At 37.1% G+C, this 14,097-nt stretch overlaps 2 long non-coding RNA genes across 2 annotated transcripts; both read right to left on the bottom strand.

Moving 5' to 3' along the window:
* Nucleotides 1-208: 208 nt before the first annotated feature.
* On the bottom strand, nucleotides 209-7,091 carry LOC118266642 (uncharacterized). The gene is made up of 2 exons (XR_004782884.2): nucleotides 5,641-7,091; nucleotides 209-709 (listed from the first exon to the last, which is right to left on the bottom strand). It is a non-coding gene; the product is annotated as an uncharacterized LOC118266642 (long non-coding RNA).
* Nucleotides 1,384-2,341, bottom strand: LOC126912193 (uncharacterized). Its single transcript, XR_007706812.1, has 2 exons — nucleotides 2,158-2,341; nucleotides 1,384-2,008 (listed from the first exon to the last, which is right to left on the bottom strand). It is a non-coding gene; the product is annotated as an uncharacterized LOC126912193 (long non-coding RNA).
* Nucleotides 7,092-14,097: the final 7,006 nt, after the last annotated feature.

Below are 14,097 nucleotides of genomic sequence, written 5' to 3'. Positions count from 1 at the left end.
GATTAAAGATCCTCTCCGAAAATCCTACTTATAACAGTTCAAACATGACTAACACCTACGCATAACATATCTCGCACGGGGTCAATATTAATGTAAACCCATTATCCAGCCATTACCTAGTTAAATAGTTCTTTAGATGATTATGATGATTCACAAAATTGGTTCCGACGCGTAATCGTATCGTTATATTCGTATTAAAACACAAGTATAAGTACTCAAATAATTAACATTTATTTCTTTACAAAAACACATTTGATTAAATTAAGAAACACAATCAACCCAATAATACCTTTACAACGTCATGTGATTACGTTATCTGATTTAAAGGAGTGCAACATTTGTCAGTTGAAAATATGAATAGGTTCTTTAAGACTAAGGGTTCTTTTACAGGATACATTGAACTCAAAAGAATCCAAGGACGTGCAGTAGTAATATACTAATATACATAATATAATTACACGTACGCACGTATAAGTACAGTATGTACTAAATACTGCCTTACATTACTTCGCGGCAGACACCGTCACTTGCCATCTTCTTATCTTTAGGACAGTTATAGGGAACTTGGACCGTAGAAGAAGTAACTGCCGCTTTTTTTACTAATACTTGTTCCTCTATACTGTTGTTATCTCTGCCTGAGATCTTGCCTTCAGCTTTTACTGCCTCTCCTAACTCCTTGGGGTTCACAACACAATCGGAGTCAGCCATTCTATAACAAACAATATACATACGTAAGTAACTTTGTTGGGTGTATAGTTAAAAGGATAAAGGCTGATAAAGTTACACTAATCTTTTTACTTCTTGCTAGATCTTTACTATAGATATGTGTATCACAACATGATTTTATTTAGCACTAGCTGTGCCCGCGACTTCGTACTGTTATACGCCTGGCTATGGCTAAACCTAAATAAAACATTAGAAGACGTATCCGCTCCTCCCAGTATTATTCACGGTATCAAGTATCGTGTGTAGGGATCGAACTGCACAATTAGGTTTGTTTTTAATGTATATACTTTTTCGGGATAAAAATATACCCAGTGTTAAAATATGTATATTATAACAAATTTCATCGTAATCGGACCGGTAGTTTTTGCGTGTTGCATGGACATACAGACAGATAGACAAAAAGAAATTAATCGCCTTTTTGATTTCAGTATCTACATAGTTACACTCCCACTACTTATTTTTGTAATATTTTCAATGTACAGAATGAACACTTCTACAGTTTTATTATCTACTAGCTTTTGCCCGCGACTTCGTTCGCGTGGAATAGTGACTTCCGGCAAATTTTTGGTTTTAACCACATAGTTCCCGATCTCGCGGGATCTCTTCAAAAATGAGATGTGGAAGATATTCCAGGGAACTCTTCAAAAATCAACATAATGAGCTCTGCGTTTGAATTTAATATATGTATACTCACTTAGGGCATTGAAAAAATAGTTTAAAAACGGACTTAAACTAACTTAAAACTAAAGAAAGCTACGAATTACGAATTTATAACAATTAAAAAAGAAACTATATTACAACCTATCCTCTATGCTATAATAACCAAGCTTAAACTAAATAATTTAAAAGAAACGACTTAAATCTAATCTAATTAATTTATAAATTAGACTTACAATTTTATTAAAAAAACTAACTACAGTAACTACTAATAATCGATATCAAACTAAACCTACGTTAAATAGTTTAACCAAAAAACCAGGAAAACCCAACAAATAAACTTATTAATTGACAAATACAACGAAACCAATTTAGAATATACGAAACAGCAGGACCACTACAGACAAATAATTTCATACGACTGATAATACACTTTTTCTACGATAGTACCGAAGCGCTCGGCCGATACCCAACCAAATGAATGTAACGAAACCATAGCGCGATCTATTTCGATCCCAAAGCCATCTATCGAGGATAAAGACAACTTGGATTATTTATTTATACTCCGTTCGGGCATTTTCTTTGTACTAAAAGTTTAATTATATTGATATTATTTTTTTCATACCTTTTTACTATTTATTTACTTTTTTTGATGAATTAAAACAATAACATGAACCGAAGTCGTGTAACGATCGACATAGAATTATCTATACTCCGTTAGAGCATTTTCTTTGTACTAAATGTTTTATTATATTGATATTATTTTTTTCATACCTTTTTACTATTTATTTACTTTTTTTCGATGAATTAAAACAATAACATGAACCGAAGTCGTGTAACGATCGACATAGAATTATTTATAAATAATTTATTTCTTATTTTTATTTTTTGATTTTTGAAATAAAAATATATCTATGTCCTTTCTAAGGTTCTAAACTATATCTGTACCAAATTTCAACCAAATCCGTCAAATAGTTGCAGATTAATGGTATAAGCATAGAATGTTCGACGTGATTCTTTAATTTGACATAACTTTTTTATTTATGAACCGATTACATGAAACAAACACTAAATGCAGCGATAGATAAAATTAATGCAATAAACAAATTACACAGCACATTAAATTTGTCCTGCCCATTTCATATCTCTTTGAAGGAAATAATTAATTTTTGTTAAATGGTAGGTAAGTATTTACTGCAAATCTGATTGTGCAGATAATCTCTGTAAATGGAACAATAAAATAATGTATAATGGAAAGAATAATCCCACAAAAACATTTCATGTTAAATGTTGCCAAGACGAGACCATATAGCTCGCACTGTCAAAAAGTAATCAGATCCCGTGTAGAGGCAAGTTTTGTAACCCTACATGCCCAGACCTAAATCGATAAGCCCTAATTTCACACTCAAGTTACGGGGAAATTCTACAGCCATAGCTCGTACTGCGTAGTTCGTAGCGCGTAGCAGAGTTTTTACGCTATAATCTCGTAGGCGTGCAAACCTTGGACGTAACTGGCGAGTTTAGAAGATTGAATAGATTTTTAAGCTCAAGCCCATATGACGAATAGCAAAAAGTCCGTGCGGCCGACTCGCCAGTTACGTCCAAGGTTTGCACGCCTACGAGATTATAGCGTAAAAACTCTGCTACGCGCTACGAACTACGCAGTACGAGCTATGGCTGTAGAATTTCCCCGTAACTTGAGTGTGAAATTAGGGCTTATCGATTTAGGTCTGGGCATGTAGGGTTAGAAACTTGGCTCTACACGGGATCTGATTACTTTTTGACAGTGCGAGCTATATGGTCTCGTCTTGGCAACATTTAACATGAAATGTTTTTGTGGGATTTCATTTCTTTTTGTAGGTTGCTTATGATAGAAAGATAAAATGAGCGACAAATCCAAGTATTTTTTGTCGCTCATTTTTTCTTTCTTTTTTTGGGGTATACTTTTTATCAATGAAAATTAAAACACTAGTACCTAACTAAACCTTCACCTACTAAACTACTAAATTTATAAGAAAATTGCAAACGTAATCCTAATACTTTTTATCAATGAAAATTAAAACACTAGTATCTAAACCTTTACCTACTAAACTACTAACAATTAAATATAAGGCAAATGGTTTTTTCTCCGCGATAGCAAACTTTTAAATCACCGAAATATTCCGAAAATTTTTCATTCAACGAGACAACCGTCAACGACGTCTGCCCTCGCGCGTCTGCCCGCGTTCGGGTGCCGCGCTCGCTGACGGGCCGATTATTTTTAGCTACTGCGCGAGGACGAGGGGGCAGGCGGCGGGCGTTGGCGCATACTATACTTACGATGCTTATGTTCAAAAGTATAGGTTGATTAATAAACACTTACCGAAGTGAAGTGTAGTAATATTATTCATAATTATCTAAGTACTTATGGGTAGGATAATGTTTTGATTTGATGAAAAGTTTGTGTTCTATGTACTTGTGTATAATTTTCAGATCTCAAGCAGGGAATTAAGTTTCCCTATTTCAGATTTTTACCCCTCCGCGGCCGCATTCAGACCTCTAGCGTCAAAAGTTGCGGAAGTCTCGAACAAACTTTCACCCCCTAGTTTAAGGGGTTGGGGGGTAAAAGTTCCAAGTTTTAGGATTTTTTTGTTGTTTGGGTACTAATACTAGCTTACATACCAAATTTCAGTTTTCTAGGACTTCAGGAAGTACCTTAAGAATTTTGTTGATCATCAGTGAGTGAGTGAGTGAGTGAGTGACGAAATCGGGGTATTTTAGATATCAATAAAATCTAAAGTATAAGAGCTATGCAATTGAAACTTTAGAGGTTTATTAAGTCTACCACTGACATTATATCCTGAAAATTTTGTTTATCTGGTATAACCCAAACTCAAGTTATGAAGGTTCAAAAATACGACGAAGCGCTTCGAGAAAAGGTAGGTAGTGCCCTTGCGCTTGCGCTTCGCTTGGCTCGTCTTGGCGGGGGCACTACCGTGCCCCCAGATGGAAAGAATATTTTGATAAGAAGTCGCAATAAAAAGGTATATGGTACAGAATCGTGCAATGTAAACCTCCCCGTATTCCCAATATGAAAATGAGTCGTAAAATATTATAATAGCAATAGGTTAGAACAGGACACATGCCACTCAACAAGTTTGGCTATTTAATGAAAAAGTGAGAAGTCCAAATAGTGACCACTGCGGAACTCTAGAGGAAGTAGGTATATCACCTGTTGGTGGAATATGTCCGTCATAAGAGAGAAAGAGATACCTTGTTGGCTGAACTAAAACTTAATAAGTTAGATTTGGGATCATTTCAAAGTATCTTACCCAATCCATGCAGTGACGGGGCTAGCAAAATTTACAAGTTTGTGTGCAGCTCTCTTAGCTTACAAGGCGTCTCAGTAGGTATGGTTATGGTATCTCTATGTACGAGCTACGATGGGGCTGACATTGTAATTTCATAATCATAAGCCTCTAAATAAATTAAGATATAAAAAGAGATAATCTCTGTTTACATGGGAGAGCCAGTAAGCTTAACTAGAGTAATAAATACCACAGGCTCTAAGAAAACTGACGTTAAACTACGCTGGAATTGTATTTTACTGTGTATATGAACTTACTAGAGTATTGTATGTATTATATATGTATTGTATATTGTATTGTATTCTTATATTATTATGTATTGTACATTGTATTTTTATATGTATTCTTTTGTGCCTGTGTTTTGGCTTCGCATCGATCCGCTTCATTTCTCTGCACTACCCTATGGTTGACTGTAAGAGAATGCCTTAAGGCATTAAGTCCGCCATTCACTGGATTTGTGATGAAGAAATAAATAAATAAATAAATAAATAGAGGCCTAACCATCCAACATGGCCAATTCCCGAATCGCTAAAAGGATGGTAACGCACTTGTAACTACTGTACGGGTAGATATGGGCGGCACCAATTGCTATCCAACAGGAGATCCATCAGGTCGTTTCCCACATTATGCCATAATAAAACCAAAACTAAAAAGTTCCTCACAAACTTATATTCCAAAAAAACAGAATTTTCTGTTATAAGAATAACAGAAAATTGAAGACAGTGTAAATAATATTTGTAGTTATTTGCAGTCAAAGTGAACATTTAGATATTATTGAATAGCATAAACATGAGAGGACATCTCCGCGTTTAAGTTTTATTTCTTGTAATTCTTTAAAGAACCGTAAGGAATAAAATCCCTGAGCTTATAGGGTCATAAGTATTTTTAAAAGCCAGTCGTCAATACTCACATTAATACTCGTATCAATATAGAAATCGGAGGATAAGTTAGTCGCACACTCGTTCACACCCAAGTACAAGACAGAACTGTACGTGCAGTCAGAGGGAAAGCAGTTTTAAACGCTTCTGGTATACATTAGGCATTATCAGTAAACACCGCCGTGATTCACCGATAAACCGAAGAGTTTTATTCCACTTATTGGTGTTCTTATTTCACCTGAGCATTATTTCATCCAAAGTCACATCAGTCAGGTGAAATGATTCGACCACATGTTCGTAGACGTACAGCATTTAGCCACCTAAGTAAACATTCTGTTTGACTGATTTGACTGCACGGTTGGTGCGGTGGCTGGGCAACTGGCTGCCGCGCAACGGGTAGCGGGTTCGATTCCCGCACGGAGCAACTCTTTGTGTGATCTACAAATTGTTGTTTCGGGTCTGGGTGTCATGTGTATGTGAACTTGTATGTTTGTAAACGCACCCACGACACAGGAGAAAATCCTAGAGTGGGACAACGTTTTTAAAAAAAAAAATTCGTCTTGATATACCTTTTTTTTTGAGGCGAGACAATCATCCAATGACTTCTCCCGCCTTGGGTGAGGCGGGAGGGTGTGTCAGACTCTTACTGACTAAAAAACACCCCGTTCCTTCTCCTGCTTTGAGCCGGAGCCCCGGTAACCTTTTACGTTGTCCGCAGCTCCGGATCAGGCATCAGTCCTACTGGGCCCCATCTGTGGTGGTCTGGCTCTTTGAGGCGCGCGAGGAACGCGACGCGCCGTACACACGGGTCTGGTTCTGGTCGGACGGCGAGCTACCCTTGCTCGCCGTCCGCAGACCCGCACTTACGGTGGCCGGAGATCGTCACGCGATCTCCGACGCCCGGAGTGTCTTCTGCGGCGGCTGGAGCGTGAGGAGGATCGTTCCCTCACACGCTCCGCCTCCTCCTTAGTTAACATAACTGCTTCGCAGAAGGAGGAGACGGCGTCCCATTCCCCCTCGCTCCGCACCATGGCCTGAACCAAAGCCGGACGCGAGAGGTCACCGTCGCCGATCACATCCCTAAGGACACGGCGATGCCCATGCAGGGCACACCGCTACTGTATGCTCCACCGTGTCCTCCGGGTGGTCCACGCAATGCCGACACCCGGGCGTTTCCTCTGGGTGAATTAATTCCGAGGTGAAGAAAAGACATCGCTTGAATAAAATTATTTCACCTGGTGAAATCATTTAGTGCACCCGTGGTGAGTTACCACAGGTAGGTAAGGCTTGTAGTTTTGTCACGAATCCTTATTTTACATCATTGTTGCTAAAAGTGGCGGTAGTAATCAAAGTAGTAGATCAAGAGTTGTTATGGTATCAGCAATACGGTCCTGCTAGGAGTGCTAGGTTGCTACTGTGTTTAAAATAGTCCTGTATAGTAGTGAGTACGATAACTACTCGATATCTATAATCAGTCACTCAAGAACAGATTTTTTTCTTCTTTTCTTAAAACGAGACTTTCTCACGAGGACTTTCACACTAGGACTTTCGTCGTGGGTTTACAAACATACAAGTTCACATACACATCACACCCAGACCCGAAACAACAATTTGTGGATCACACAAAGAGTTGCTTCGTGCTGGAATCGAAGCCGCTACACGTTGTGCGACAGCCAGTTGCCTGGCCATTGCGCCTACCGTGCAGTCTTTATATATTATTACGTATTTGGAGATATACATTAATCTATAAGTATATATATAAAGCTGAAGGGTAGCTGTTTGAACGCGCTAGTCTCAGGGAGTAGTCTTAGTCAGAGACTAGCGCGTCTGAATTAAACTATTATTTTTGTGTTGGATGGTGCATTTATCGAGAAAGGGTTAGGCTTAGGCTATAAAACATCACTGTACGATTAATACCTACCTACCTACCTAACCTAGCAGAGCGGGTGACACCGCGCGGGTCTAGCTAGTTATATGATAAAATACAAAAAGCACTGTTATTATAAAAATATATTGCGTTTTTATTTTTACCATATTTATTTTTTAAATACATTGGAATTACAATAAACTAGAGTTGTGTGTGCTTTTTTCGTGACGAAATTACTTATGATTATGCATGGTTAATGAACCCAAATAACTTCCAAATGGAACGCAGACAACAAAAAGACTCCTTTGTTCACCTGGCTGGGTGATACCATCCAATGACACTAAGGACTGATTTATCAATCAACGGATAATTCTTATCAGTAGAATAAACTTAACAGTACCAGGTTGACCGAGCTTCGCTCCGTAGCGATTTTTGTAAAATAGATGGCGTTAGTCGTCGGTTATGAAGAAAATTTATTATTAACTTATTGCCTGTATCTCGGAACCGAGCTTTTCTTGGACCTGGAACCTAAGTAAATAATTTTTTGACTCCAAAAACCCCTAATCTGTAACTTTCAAGAAAATCGTTGGAGCCGTTTCCGAGATCTTGATTCTATATATATATATATATATACAACGTGTAACAAAATACCCATATACATCAAGAAGCGCTGATGAATACAGGTTGAATAGAATCTCTACACAAAGTTTCAGCTCAAAATACGGTTTAAAAAATATTGGTACCAAATACTTGGTATCGCATGGTTCTTGATTTTAAATCACACAAACATGTCACAACACTACAGGGATCACTCGCTAATATTACGAAACATTTATTCTGTCAATCTGATCGCCTAGTACCTGTCTACCTAATTTTGAATCACGCAGCGGCACGATTTGAAAAATTCATAACTTGGTACCATGAAAAAATTGGTTTAAAAAACCCTTCCCGTATCGTTTGTTATGTTATCTAGAAGGCGTGTACTTGATATGTATACCCCCTTTTTGTTACACGTTGTATATATATATATATACAAGAATTGCTCGTTTAAAGGTATTAGATAGATTCGGCAGTGCTTAGTATAGAAGAATCGTCAAGTATTCAAAATTATTCCGCCGATAAAACATATCCGGTGTTGAATAAATCAGCCCCAAGAGGAATAAACTCTGGAAAACCCCACAAACGTCTGGTAACTATCGACACTGTTCAGGTAACTGCGAATGATCTTATTTATTTATATTAATCTAAGTTTATACAACTATTAGCACTGTTCAACAAAACAAAACAAATTTGGAGATTTTTCAATTTGTAAAAACCGACGATGTTTGAAATTCGATATTCCCGCGGAGATTCATCCACTGCCCGGTTCCTGTTGATGCATATGCGTATAGCGTGATGTTTTACAGCCGATAGCTTTCCTCGATAAATGCACTATCTAAAACAAAAAGACATATTCAAATCGAACCACTAGTTCCAGTGCACATTCAGACAAACAAACGAATCTTCAGTTTTATACTTACCCGTTTTCATAAATGAAATATTTTCTCGTAGCCGCGTAGCACTGAGTGAACAAAGTAATTCACAAACATGTTACATCATGTGGAATTCCCCTGTAGGCATTGTTTGAATTGGTACTATATATAATTATAATATATCTGGGGGCACGGTAGTGCCCCCGCCAAGACGAGCCAAGCGAAGCGCAAGCGCAAGGGCACTACCTACCTTTTCTCGAAGCGCTTCGTCGTATTTTTGAACCTTCATAACTTGAGTTTGGGTTATACCAGATAAACAAAATTTTCAGGATATAATGTCAGTGGTAGACTTAATAAACCTCTAAAGTTTCAATTGCATAGCTCTTATACTTTAGATTTTATTGATATCTAAAATACCCCGATTTCGTCACTCACTCACTGATGATCAACAAAATTCTTAAGGTACTTCCTGAAGTCCTAGAAAACTAAAATTTGGTATGTAAGCTAGTATTAGTACCCAAACAACAAAAAAATCCTAAAACTTGGAACTTTTACCCCCAACCCCTTAAACTAGGGGGTGAAAGTTTGTTCGAGACTTCCGCAACTTTTGACGCTAGAGGTCTGAATGCGGCCGCGGAGGGGTAAAAATCTGAAATAGGGAAACTTAATTCCCTATTTCCTGCTTGAGATCTGAAAATTATACACAAGTACATAGAACACAAACTTTTCATCAAATCAAAACATTATCCTACCCATAAGTACTTAGATATGAATAATATTACTACACTTCACTTCGGTAAGTGTTAATTAATCAACCTATACTTTTGAACATAAGCATCGTAAGTATAGTATGCGCCAACGCCCGCCGCCTGCCCCCTCGTCCCCGCGCAGTAGCTAAAAATAATCGGCCCGTCAGCGAGCGCGGCACCCGAACGCGGGCAGACGCGCGAGGGCAGACGTCGTTGACGGTTGTCTCGTTGAATGAAAAATTTTCGGAATATTATTCGGAATAGAGAATGGGCTATAAAAAAAGGCATCTCAGATGCACAAGAAATATACCCCAAAAAAAGAAAAAAAAAATGAGCGACAAAAAAATACTTGTATTTGTCGCTCATTTTATCTTTCTATCATAAGCAACCTACAAAAAGAAATGAAATCCCACAAAAACATTTCATGTTAAATGTTGCCAAGACGAGACCATATAGCTCGCACTGTCAAAAAGTAATCAGATCCCGTGTAGAGCCAAGTTTCTAACCCTACATGCCCAGACCTAAATCGATAAGCCCTAATTTCACACTCAAGTTACGGGGAAATTCTACAGCCATAGCTCGTACTGCGTAGTTCGTAGCGCGTAGCAGAGTTTTTACGCTATAATCTCGCAGGCGTGCAAACCTTGGACGTAACTGGCGAGTCGGCCGCACGGACTTTTTGCTATTCGTCATATGGGCTTGAGCTTAAAAATCTATTCAATCTTCTAAACTCTTTCCGTGCGGCCAAATCGCCAGTTACGTCCAAGGTTTGCACGCCTGCGAGATTATAGCGTAAAAACTCTGCTACGCGCTACGAACTACGCAGTACGAGCTATGGCTGTAGAATTTCCCCGTAACTTGAGTGTGAAATTAGGGCTTATCGATTTAGGTCTGGGCATGTAGGGTTAGAAACTTGGCTCTACACGGGATCTGATTACTTTTTGACAGTGCGAGCTATATGGTCTCGTCTTGGCAACATTTAACATGAAATGTTTTTGTGGGTATAATTATAAATTAAATTATAATATATATATTAATACTAGTCCACGCTTCCAAAGTGTCCATATTCGATATTACATTTTGTAAATCTTACTTAATAAAATTATAGTATAGTTTATAGTTATAAAAACCGGCCAAGTACGAGTTGGACTCGCCCATGTAGGGTTCCGTAACAGAAAGTAGATGACATAATATAAAAGTTGTAAAATAACTTGGTCTTACATAGTGTTTGTATGAACGACAAAGTTATTTTGCGGTTTTTGAAAATGTTTTATTTCTCAAAAACTAATAATGATATCTCGTTCAAACCAATTTTCGTTGTTAGTTTTCATTGAAATCTACAGCATACATTTTTTTCAGTTTTCTCACTCTCTTATTTCAAAAGTTGGAGGCCCCCCTCCAACTTTCCTCATTCTTCCACTTTGGAAGCGTCTAACTTTCAAACGATTGATTTTGACGAAAAGTGGTTTAAGGAACCTTAATGTATTTTTTAAAGACCTATCCATAGACACCCATCACGGATAAGTTAGGTGAAAATTTTTTTTTTTAATCATTTCCAAGTATGGAGTGCCCCCCCTATTTTTAAATTTATTGATTTTTATTCAAAATTCGAATAGCGGTTACCGAATTACATCATCCTACAAAGTTTCAACTATATAGGCCCCACAGTTTCGGAAATAAATGGCTGTGACATACGGACCGACAGACAGACAGACATAACGAATCTATAAGGGTTCCGTTTTTTGCCATTTGGCTACGGAACCCTAAAAATGCGGAAGTTTGTTACTCCTTCATGCAAAAACGACTAAAAGGACTAGGATGCCAAAATAAGGGTTACTGTCCACGACACGAATGCATGTTACTTACAAATAATGATAAATGTACTTGAATGAGTAGTGAGTGACGCGTAATCATGACGCGAATCAATACTGATTGTACGATATCTGCGTAAAATGCAAACATTTGTCTAGTAATCGTCATTGGACGAAGCCGTGCGCATGAAGAGTCTTAACGCCGTCTCTCTCTGTCTGTCTGTCTTTTCTTCACGCACAGAGGTAATTTGGAACCCAAGAAAGCACATCGGAAATAGGACACGACCTATTTTATCCTCGAAATACTGGAATCTGTGAAAGGGAACTATGCACTATGCAGATTGCAGGTATAATCCTGAAAGAGTATCTTCGATTTTTCAAACAATTCGATAGATTTGATTGTTTGGAGACCTGAGAATGGACAAGATAGTAATCATCCCGAAAATCCCACAAGTACAGGTTTTAATATCTTTTAAAATGGAAATACATATAAAGGAATGTGTGTAGCAAAGAATCGATTAAATTAATTTATATGTTTGTATGTGGCATGGTATACATAGTGGATTCCAAATTCATTAATTGTTTGCAATAAAACCATCACTAAGAAATAAAATTATCTACTCGTACTTTATAATTATAGAAATACGTAAAAAGTTCTCCCTTAACTCTCTTTATAATATTTTTTTTTGAAACGAGCAGACGTATTACCTGATAGTAAGCAATCCGACACTTGAAACACCAGAGGCTTTACAAGTGCGTGACCGGCTTTTTGGGAGTTAGGAATTTAAGGGTTGTTGTTCGGGAATGAGGATGATAATTACAATCAATAGGAACATAGCATAAGTTGCTTTCTTCTATATATGATAACAGTGTCATAAACTCATGTAAGTTGTAGAAGCAACTGTTTTTCAGATTTTTTTTAAATTTAATTTAAACGTATTGTATGTATAGTACCCTAACCAAATAAAGCCTATGCCCCAATAAAGCCTATTTTGAAAATTTCCCTCTTCCCGATGTCAAATGGTCGCCAAAGTTTGTAGAAGTGTGCATGCACATTACTTAACTAATTTGAGCACAGCAAGCAACCCGTGCCGCGATTATGTTGGAACCTACAGACGAAAACAATCACGACGTGGAGCGCACTTTAGTTTTTATAAAATTCGAGTAGCGTAAACTGTTAGTATTTTTATATTTATCAGTATACGACGTGCCGTGTTTTGTCTGTATGACAATTATACATTTAGCCATCTCCTCACATTAGTGAAATAGCTATAATATCGGTGTATTTCATATAATCATTGTTTTGTTTACCTATGTGCCATGCCCTAATAAAGCCTACAAAAAAAACGTGTAGGCCTTATTACGGCATAGTTGTTTTTCAGTAATTTCAAAGAAAACGGATCACCAGCTTCTGTCAAAAAGAAAGCCAATGGATTTTGCAAAAGATGGAAAACGCTGTTAAAATGGTAGAAAGGGGTAAACGGGGTGAATAGATACAGAAAAGGGGTGAATGGATATCGGGAAATTCTTCATAGTATCTATTCACCCTTCGAATTTTATACACCCTGTTTTACCCGGTAGGCTGCTGCAGCCAGATATAACATCCAAAGAAGTACGCATCATCTAAAGAGTGGTTTCCACTACACGAAAGCTAGGTCGGTCGCTAAATTGGCTACAGAACAAGAAGTTATTCTCATTCGTTTGACTGATGCTGGGGTGCCGATGACTTCAAAGATGTTACTTGGGTATTACATGATGAGAAACTCGTTTAGCCTGATGTATAATGACAAAAAATAATTAATAAGGTCTCATTACATTTATTATAAGCATTGACAAAGTTTTGTTATAATTAAGAAGTTGAATACTTACTAGTTTTTATTGAGGCCTTATTAAGACATAGGGTTCCCAATAAGGCCAAAGTGACACTTTAGTTATTTGTGTTTATAAAATTGTAAATTTTGTTTCTAAAGCCATTTTGATTCCATTATTACAAAGTTTAATAAATAAATATAAGATTTTGAAATTATCAGCCCATTGTCATTTTAAACCTACGAGCTAGGCGGTAATAAAAATAAAGTAGGCCTTATTTGGTTAGGTTACCTTACATATTGTATTGAAACGTATTGTATATGTATACATAGGTATTTTGTTAAATATATTGATTGAATTGAAACTAATATACTCGTAACACACGATATATGAGTTTTTTGACATAGTGTGCTTCTACATCTTATAAGAGCAAGTCGCGTTGGATTTCTTTTCCTTATGGTCTGTTACCTTATTATCTATATTTTAGTATATATGGATGCTATACTATTGCGGGTTAACAGGAACGCCCTCTGTTAGTTAACATACTGTATTTTGAACTACGGAATCTTTTACAATTCCACAATTATGGAAAAATAAATTGTACTGATTCAGTACTTATTTAATGAAATATGATACTCTCATACATAGAATATGGCATTGAAAAAGGTAACAAGTCAAAAAATCTAAATTCTGTCTGATGTTATTAATACGCGGACTTAGTCGCGAGCAAAAGCTATTATGGTATAAGTAATGATAATAAATTTATTTATATTTTCGTATT

This window comes from Spodoptera frugiperda, chromosome 23 (assembly GCF_023101765.2).
Source record: "Spodoptera frugiperda isolate SF20-4 chromosome 23, AGI-APGP_CSIRO_Sfru_2.0, whole genome shotgun sequence".
Taxonomy (NCBI): Eukaryota; Metazoa; Arthropoda; class Insecta; order Lepidoptera; family Noctuidae; genus Spodoptera; species Spodoptera frugiperda.
Note: the sequence above shows the minus strand (reverse complement) of the source record. Positions and strands in the feature narration are given on the sequence as shown.